The 9142-nt window shown below is 37.2% G+C and overlaps 1 protein-coding gene across 2 annotated transcripts in view; it reads right to left on the minus strand.

Moving 5' to 3' along the window:
• LOC106867500 (semaphorin-5A) overlaps positions 1-9142 on the minus strand; it is a 308833-nt gene that overhangs the window by 232339 nt on the left and 67352 nt on the right. The gene's annotated exons all lie outside the window — the stretch shown is intronic.

The raw sequence follows: 9142 nt of genomic DNA on the forward strand, positions 1-9142 counted from the left end.
TATATATATAAACATATACACACACACACACACACACACACACACACAGACATCATCATTACCGTTTTAACATCCAACATTCCCATGCTTGCATGGGTTACATGGAACCTGTCAACGCAGATTTTCTATGGTTAGCTGCCCCTCCTAGCACCAACCCTCACTGTTGCCGACTCTCATTTGTTTTCATGCAAGGTAATATTGCTCCATGACCAAGTATGTTTCCTTGGGAGAGATTGGAAACAAAGAACACCAGTTGCATGACAGTGACACTTGTTTACAACTACGTGATTACAAGGCAAGGACTCAGTAATACACACATACACACACAACACACACAAATATATATAGAGAGATTCTGGTATCATCATTAAATATAAACATTTACATGCTCACATCCATAAATGCAGTTCTTGGGCCTTAACTCTATTCTATGAAGAGGTAACTCAACAGATTTACTTCTAACTTCTAATTTCTCTTGTTAACAATGTTTAGCAGCATTTCATCTGGCTTTACATTCTGAGTTTAAATACCACTAGGTTGACTTAGCCTCTCATCTTTTTCATTTCGATGAAATAAAAACCAGTTGAACACCGAGTTCAATATAACTGACTAGTCTCCTCCCACCAAATTTCAGGCCTTGTGCTTATAACAGAAAGGATCATTATCATTATTATTATTACTTTATTATTATTATTATTATTATTATTATTATTATTATTATTATTACTATTATTATTATTGATCTATAAAGCAGTGAGCTGGCAGACTAGACAAAATGCTTAGTTGCAGTTTGTCTGTAATAATTATGTCCTGAGATCAAATTCTGCATAGGTTGACTTTGCCTTTCATCCTTTTGAGGTCAATAAAATAAGTACCAGTTAAGTACTGGGGTCAATGCAATCAACTTCTCCCTCACTCCAAAAACAGCAGGCCCTGTGCCAAAATTTGAAACCATTATTATCATTAATTAATCTTCAGAATAGTCTAGCTCCAATCCAAGTTGTCCATGAAGTAACTGGCAGCATTGACTTCTTGGATTTATGATTGTCCAATATAGCACCACCACCTGAACCTTTGAGTGCCTTTAACAGAATCCAGCCTCTTAGAAGCATTCAGGCCTGGTCTCTTGTCTGGAAATAAGTCCCTCCTTCTTCCCACCAGTCTCAAAGACACTGAAGAGGTTCATGGGCACAGTTTTTACTTCTCTGAATAAGTCATTAAAAAAGAAAGAAAACAAACAAACTTGTATTCTGTCTTTCCTGCCAAATCTCACACCAGCCATTAATTGCAGCCTTTCATTCCAAGGATCAATGGCCTACTGAACTCCATTTCTTCCTATGTGTTTTCAGAGTATCTAGGTTATCTAAACAAATCTTACCATTCCTTTCACTTCCCTGAAATGATAGTACATAGTACTGACTCCCTTGGGTTATAGACAATAATACTCCAACTTCTCACACACAACAATGAAATGTAAGTAAATCTTTTGACTGCTGCATTTATAAAGAGATAACTACATTTAACATGTGGAAACAGGAAGAAAAATAGTACTCCATACATTATGTGGAGTATATACATGTTACTTTTTCAGCTGAAAACAATCTAGTAGTTACTCAGGTGCTTGAGTTTCTTGAACTGAGCAAGGAAGTAATAAGCAGAAAATTCTACTAGAGTTTAAATAGCAATTTCCTGCTGGAGCTCTAAAAATGTTCTAAACATACATATTCATACATATATAGCAAGAGAGAGGGTGGGAAGGGGAGGAGTAAAGGGGAGAGGAGCGAGCGAGAGAGGAGGGAGAGAGAGAGAGAGAAACTTCCAAAACAAGAAGTGTCATTAATGCTAACAATTTTTCTTCTTTTTTGAGGGAGTAATTTCAATTGTTTAAAATTCTTTTTGATTCACTACACTATGTATGTTGGCCTGCACTGAGCCATAATATATAAATATATAAATTAGTGGCTTAGTGGTTAGGGTGTCAGCACCATGATCGTAAGATTGTGGTTTCGATTCCTGGACCGGGCGATGCGTTATGTTCTTGAGCAAAACACTTCATTTCACATTGCTCCAGTCCACTCAGCTGGCAAAAATGAGTAACGCTGTGATGAACTGGCATCCTGTCCAGCTGGGGAACACATACGCCATTGAAACCGGGAAACCGAGCCCATGAGCCTGGCTAGGCTTTAAAAAGGGCGCATTATTTTATATATATATATATATATATATATACATACACACACAGAGATATATACATGCATAGACACAGACATGCCTGTTTAACACATGTAATACATACAATCATGAAGAAAAACATGCACAAAACAATCTCCAACATACATGCACAAATATAAGTGCACATTCACACACACACACACACACACACACACATGTATAGGTAAATGAGAAAGAACAAATGACAACAGCAAACAATAAGCATTATTCATTGTCCATATTGTTTTTAAGTTGGGCTTTACATACTACTTGCTTATATTTGTTGCATGCAGTTTGTACATACACTGCAATATGTGTGTAATCAAACAAGTATTTCGTGTAGACAGTGTACTTGTCTACTCCTTTATTTTCCATTATTCTATGTTTTTTGGGGGTTTTTTTATCTTTTACTTGTTTCAGTCACTTGGGCTGAGGCACTGCTTTGAAGGGTTTTAATCTAACAAATCAACCCCAGGACTTGTTTCTTAAAGTCTGGTCAATCAATTCAGTCGGTCAATTACTTTGCCAAACTGTGAAGTTGCATAGACATAAAACAACACTGGTACTTAAGTGGTGGAGAGAACAGAGCGCAAATACAAACACACACACACGCACACGCACACACACACACACACACACACACACATACATACACACACACAAGCAAACATGCATATATATGATGGCTGCAAAATTATATTTTTATACCTTTATGTATGAATACATAACACTTAATCTAACATGCATGCTAGCATGAAACATGAACATTAAATGATGATGATGTTGTGCATACAATGCACATTTATTGTACATATTACATTGTTACATGAGCAGTTCCTGTAGATAATGTAATTGTTCACTACTCCATTTATATGATTTCAATCCTTTCTTCCCGCCATGGCATTCACTACAACACTTTTCACCTTTCTCTAGTCTACTTTTACCTTTACAATTCTATCCACTCCTTGTTTCTAGATTTTTTTCTATTTCCTTCCTCGTTCTATTTCTTTAGTAATAAGCATTAACCCAATACTGCCCACCACCTGCCTCTATCTTAAACAATTTCTGTATACTATCTGTAGTATTTTGGTTCTACTTTTGTCCGTCACTTCCTTTATTCTCTTACTTGCTTGTCTCAGACTTATCCAGCCTCACCACTTCCCTCCAGTTTCATCTAACCTTGTACTTGTTTCAAATTTTGGCCACTCTGTCCTCATACTTCATTTCCTCCCTCATCATCTAGCCTCCCTGTGAAGGTGCATGGCTTAGTGGTTAGGTTGTTAGGCTCATGATCTTAAGACTGTGCTTTTGATTCCAGGACTGGGTGACACATTGTGTTCTTGAGCAAAACACTTCATTTCACATTGCTCCAGTCCACTCAGCTGACAAAAATGAGTAACCCTGTGATGGACCAGCATCCCGTCCAAGTAGGGAATTTATATGCCATGGAAACTGAGAGACTAGCCCTTATGAGTCAGCATGACTTGAGAAGGTAACTTAACTTTTTTACTTTACATCTAATTTCCCACACTACTCATACTACCTCCAAAACTTGTCCCATTGACTTCACCCACACAACTCCCACTGACTTGCCCCAGTCTCTCTCCACCTCTATCCCTCCATATTTATTTGTTCACTCTTATTTCTTATTTACAAGGTATTAAGTCTCTCTCTCTCTCTCTCTCTCTCTCTCTGCAAAGAAGTGCAAGAATCTGAAACAGATTATTAAATCAAGTCATTCATATATATTTTTATTCTTCAAACTTTTATGTATCATTATTACTTTAATATATGGTATTGTCTAACTCTCTCAGGAGGTATAGTACCACAATGATAATATAAAATATAACATTCAAATTGTAATTGATCCTCAGAGAGTTTGCTACCAGCTTAATTGAAATATGCATGAATTCTATATCATAATTTTAACAAATTTTGGCACATCTGAAAAAGTTTGAAAAATAAAAACCGGCATATATGTTCGTGTGTGTGAATACAAGTATTATACACATACACACACACACACACATACGATAATCCACAATCCACTGTTGATCTTTTTTTAATATGATTTTAATGTTTGTATAGGTATAAGATTTTAATATATTTATTAAATTTATATTAACGCTATTAGGGGTTAAGGTTTATAGTAAATTGTCCATATCGGTGAGAGTTAATTCTCACTGAAAACGTTTACTGAATGTTGGACATTCATAAAGGTCACCAGATCAGTTGGTTCTGGACATTACTTCTTGTGTCCCAAGATTCATAGGGCCAGTTACCATGTTTCTATGGCATATGAATGACTGAAATCACATTTGCCCCCTAAACAGGCTAGTCCATTGCAGGGTTACTCATTTACAGCTGACTGGACTGGGGCAATGTAAAATGAAGTGTTTTGCTCATAAACACAATGCATCGTCCAACCCAGGAATCAAAACCATAGTCTTAAAATCATAAGTGCAGCACCATACTCACTTGGCCATGCACCTTCAATTAGGTAGTTCTAGATGGTTACTGAATTATGAGAAGCAGAGAAGCTACTGCTGGCAGGGATTGAAAACTTGAGTTAAAATTTTTTGAAAATAATCAAAATTATTGTAAGATTTAGTAAAATAACTTTTCCTTGATTATGCTAGTGTGAGTCATAATAAAAGGTAAAGTTGAAATCAGCACAAATTTGAACACAGAATGTATTCATTATTTACATTAGACGGATATTTGTCCTCATCTTGTTTATTGTTAACACAGCGTTTTGGCTGATATACCCTCCAGCCTTCATCTTGGGGAAATTTCGAACTTGGGTTCTCATTCCTAAGGTATTTTTTGATGTTATTATTATTATTATTATTATTATTATTATCATTATTATCATTATTATTACTATTATTATTCAGGTCACTGCCTGGAATCGAAATCGGAATCTTGGAATTAGTAGCCCATGCTATATGCCAATGGGCTTATATATATGGCGTACTGATTAAGAGCGCAGGCTACTAACCCCAAGATTCCAAGTTCAATTCCATGCAGTGACCTGACTAATAATAATAATTATAATAATAATGATAATAATAATAATAATAATAATAATAATAATAATAATAACAACATCATAAAATACCTTAGGAATGAGAACTCAAGTTCGAAATTTCCCCAAGGCACCTGATGAAGGCTGGAGGGTATATCAGCTGAGACGTGTTAACAACAAACAAGATAAGGAGAAATATCTGTCAAATGTAAATAATGTACATAATTTCTCATCTCTTAAATATAGAACTGTATTACAGAATGTACTGAGCCAAAAAGATATACCACAAGGAATTTTGTCAGAAGCTCTAACAATTCTGCAAACCTATTACTTTTACAAACTTAATTATAATAAAGGAAGTTAATTATTTTACTAAATACTTTCTTTGCATTGATTACTTTAAACACAGTGTATTTTGTTAGAAATATGATTAGCAAATTGTTAATGTCATTTATATATTAATTGGTATTGACTGTTTAGATATTCAGTGCAAGCCTCAAACTTTGAGAAGTGAATGTGCAGAAGGAAGAGTGAAAAAGCAAAACCATGAAAGGGTGAAACAGAGAAAGAGACATACAAGAGAGAAAGAGAAAGAGACATACAAGAGAGAAAGAGACATACAAGAGAGAAAGAGAAAGAGACATACAAGAGAGAAAGAAAAAGAGACATACAAGAGAGAAAGAGAAAGAAAATGTAGAAAGTAAAAAAAAAACAAAGAGTTACTCAACAATGGTGTGTGTGTGTGTGTGTGTGTGTGTGTGTGTGTGTGTGTGTGAAGATACATGACTCAGTGGTTAGAGTGTCAGGCTCACAATCATGAGGTAGTGAGTTCGATTCCTGGACCAGGTTGCGTGTTGTATTCTTGAGCAAAACACTTCATTTTATGTTGCTCCAGTTCACTCAGCTGTTGAAATGAGTTGTGATGTTATAGGTGCCAACCTGTATTGGTCATTGCCTTTCTCTTGGATAACATTGGTGGCATGGAGAGGTGAGGCTGGTATGCATGGACAACTGCTGGTCTTCCATAAACAATTTTGCTCAGACTTGTACCTCGGAGGGTAACTTTTATATGCAATCCCATGGTCAATCATGACAAACGGAGGTCTTTACCCTCATCATCATCATCATCATCGTTTAACGTCCGCTTTCCATGCTAGCATGGGTTGGACGATTTGACTGAGGACTGGTGAAACCGGATGGCAACACCAGGCTCCAGTCTGATTTGGCAGAGTTTCTACAGCTGGATGCCCTTCCTAACGCCAACCACTCAGAGAGTGTAGTGGGTGCTTTTACGTGTCACCCGCACGAAAACGGCCACGCTCGAAATGGTGTCTTTTATGTGCCACCCGCACAAGCCAGTCCAGGGGCACTGGCAACGATCTCGCTCGAAAATCCTACAGGAGCCAGTCAGGCGGTACTGGCAACGGCCACATATATATATCAACATATGTATAATATTCAAATTACTCTGACAAACATGCAATTTCAGATGAATTAGCAGTTATTCTAATGACAACAAATGCAATATAAACTGAATGGAAACTGAAGCAAATAATATTGATAGTATTATTATTATTATTATTCAAGGTGGCAAGCTGGCAGAATCGTTAGCACACTGGACAAAATGCTTAGCTGTATTCTGCCCATCACTACGTTCTGAGTTCAAATTACACTGAGGTCGACTTTGTCTTTCATCCTTTCAGGGTCGATAAATTAAGTACCAGTTGAGTACTGGGGTCGATATGATCGACTTACCCCTCCCCCAAATTTCAGGCCTTGCGCGTACACTAGATATGATTATTATTATTGTCATTATTATTATTATCATCACCATCTTCTCGAAAAAGAAGAACAGTGCTTCTGTTGTTCATAAGTTAACTCAGGCTACAAAACCTCACCTTTACTCAATTGTAGAAGAAAAAAAGATATAAAATGATAAATACATTTAGAGAGAATGTGCGAGACTGAGAATGAGATCGGGTGAAAGAGTGAACGAGCGAGAGAGATTGCTTGAAAAGAAGACTGGCTGTGTTTGTTTGAAGTCATGCAGTCAAGAGAAGAAAATAAATAAATGAATAAATGAATAAACACAAACTATTTAACACATTACAATGAATTTCAACAGGAAAGGTGAAAGGACTACTGCGGCGTAGTATACATGGTGATGGGGTGGAGTTGAAAATTAGTGCAACGTCATTAGGGGGTGTGGTTCATGGCTAGAATGTCTAAGGTTACATTTTATGTAGGTATGTATGCTTGTGTGAATGTACAGATGTACGTGTGCGACTATACTAATGAATGTATATATATGAATGTACAGGTGAATGTGTGTCTACAAATCTATCTACGACTCTATGGATGTAAGGGTATGTGTCTACACAGGTTTTTCTGTTTCTTACTTATTTGTGTGTGTTTGTGTGTGTGTGTGTGTGTGTGTGTGTGTGTGTGTGTGTTTGTGTGTGTATGTTTGTGTGCATGTATGTATGTATGTGTGTAAATTTATCAACCAGTATCATATGAATGAATGTAATGTGTATTATCTAACCTAAATTTGTAGTGTGTGTGTGTGTGTGTGTGTGTGTGTGTGTGTGTGTGTGTAAATATATACACAAGAAAGTGGCAGAATAGAATCCTTCACAATATTTAGTTCAGTATCTCATCTTCTTTCTGAATACAAATCTTGCTTTTCGTCCCAATAAAACAAAAAAACAATGATATGAATACTCGCATAATTAATGAAGTCAGTTAATTCAGTACAACCTTCTATCACATTGTGGAACAGTTGGTGCAGATGGTCCAGTCAATAAGGTACTGGACAAACCAACAAAGACGTTGGCAGTTCAAATATAATCACCAATTCTGACAAGGGCTTTGGAGATGTTCTACAAAGATGCAACCACAGGGGCATCAAGTTAATATTTGTTGTTGGCACTCCATCGCTTACAACGACGAGGGTTCCAGTTGATCCGATCAACGGAACAGCCTGCTCGTGAAATTAACGTGCAAGTGGCTGAGCACTCCACAGACACGTGTACCCTTAACGTAGTTCTCGGGGATATTCAAGCGTGACACAGTGTGACAAGGCTGACCCTTTGAATTACAGGCACAACAGAAACAGGAAGTAAGAGTGAGAGAAAGTTGTGGTGGAAGAGTACAGCAGGGTTCGCCACCATCCCCTGGCAGAGCCTCGTAGAGCTTTAGGTGTTTTTGCTCAATAAAAACTCACAACACCCGGTCTGGGAATCGAAACTGCGATCCTATGACCATGAGTCAGTTGCCCTAACAAGTGGGCCATTGCACCTCCACCAAGTTAATATACAGAGTTATGAAAGTAGCCAAAAGAATTACAGAACAGCTAATTAGGAAAAGTATTAGTTTAGATAAGATATAGTGTGGGTTAATGCCAATACAAGATACTACAGATGCCCACTTCTTAGTGAGACGACTTCAGAAGCTGCTCTTAGCTAAGGGTGAGCATTTGTTGACAGAGAAGGCATTTGATAGGATTCCATACTCTCTAGTCTAGTGGTTACTAAGAATATGGATGCAGAATAATAGCTTATGAAAGCTGTGCAAGTCATGTACAGAAGGAATGTTGTCAGTAAGGGGAGAATTATCAACAAGTTCAATAAGGAATTCAGCATGCTGTGGGTGTTCATCAGAGCTCTGTTCTCATCCCCCACCTATTTCTTGTAGTTCTGCAAGTCATAACAGAGGGGTCCAAGACTGGCCATCTGCAAAGACTCCTATATGCCAACAACTCCTTTTTCCAACTCAGTTTTGAACATACTACAGTTGATGGTATAAACATGGAGAAGGTACTGAAAGTCAATTCCTTCATTGTAATCGTTTTCTTAAAAAAAAAAAAAAAAAGAGGGCCTCTTGGGGCTATGAATACTGCTT

The sequence above is a fragment of the Octopus bimaculoides genome, chromosome 6 (genome assembly GCF_001194135.2).
Source record: "Octopus bimaculoides isolate UCB-OBI-ISO-001 chromosome 6, ASM119413v2, whole genome shotgun sequence".
Taxonomy (NCBI): domain Eukaryota; kingdom Metazoa; phylum Mollusca; class Cephalopoda; order Octopoda; family Octopodidae; genus Octopus; species Octopus bimaculoides.